Raw genomic sequence first — 1,284 nt, forward strand, 5'->3', positions numbered from 1 at the left:
GCCGTAGAACGAGGGATATCATTGCTGATGTCTGATGGATCTTGGCTGAAAGCAGAGAATACCAGAAAGATGTTTACCTGTGCTTTATTGACTACGCAAAGGCTTTTCAATTGTGTGAATCACGGCAAGCTAAGCACAACATTGCGAAGTATGAGTATTCTGGAACACTTAATTGTGCTCATGAAGAATCTGTACATGAACCAAGAGGCAATCGTTTGAACAGAACATGGGAACACTGAATGGTTTAAAATTAAGAAAGGTGTGCGACAGGGTTGTATTCTTTCACCATACTTTGTCTTCCTGAAATGTCCTTTGAAATTTTCTGTTCAGTTTTTTTCTTCATTTTTTCCAGTCATTTTAACTTCTCTCTACTCAAGAGCAAGTTTCAGAGTCTCTTCTGATAACCATTTTGGTTTTTTCTTTCTCTACTGTCTTTTTAATAAGCCTTTCTTTCTTCCTGTATGGTGTTCTTGAAGTCATCTCATAACTGTTCTGATCTTTGGTCATTAGTATCTAAAGCATTAAATCTATTCTTGAGATGGTCTCTAAATTCAACTAATATATATTCAAGGGCATATTCTGACTCTTGTGTTGTAATTTTCTTCAGCTTCAAGCCCTGACTTGCCTAAGAGTAATTGATGGTATGTTCCACACTTGGCCCCTGGCCTTGTTTTGGCTGATGATAACAAGCTTTTCCATCATCTCTTCCCAAAGATGTAGTCAATTTGAGTCCTGTGTATTCTACCTGATAAGGTCCATAAAAGTCGCCTTTTATGTTGCTGAAAAAAAGGTAGTTGCAATGGTCTTGCAAAATTCTATTATGTGATCTCCAGCATGATTTCTGTCACCAAGTCCATATTTTTCAACTACTGATCCCTTCTCTGTTTCCAACCTTTGCATTCCATCCACTAGTAATTATGAATGCATCTTGATTGCATATTTAATCAATTTCGGAATGAAGAAGTTGATAGAGTTCTTCAATTTCATCATCACTGGCTTTAGTGGTTGATGCATAAATTTGAATAACAGTGATATTAACTGGTCTTCCTTGTAGAATTATGGATATTATCTTATCACAGTCAGCAGTATACTTCAAGAACGTTCTTTCTGATGATGAGTGTGGCACCATTCCTCTTGAATTTATCATTACCTGGCATAGTAAACCATGTGATTGTCAGATTCAAATACCAGTCCATTTCAGCTCACTGTTGTTGTTGTCAGGTGCCATCGAGTCGGAACCGACTCATAGCGACTCCATGCACAGCAGAACGAAACAATGTTCGA

The sequence above is a fragment of the Chrysochloris asiatica genome, unplaced genomic scaffold (assembly GCF_000296735.1).
Source record: "Chrysochloris asiatica unplaced genomic scaffold, ChrAsi1.0 scaffold00128, whole genome shotgun sequence".
Taxonomy (NCBI): domain Eukaryota; kingdom Metazoa; phylum Chordata; class Mammalia; order Afrosoricida; family Chrysochloridae; genus Chrysochloris; species Chrysochloris asiatica.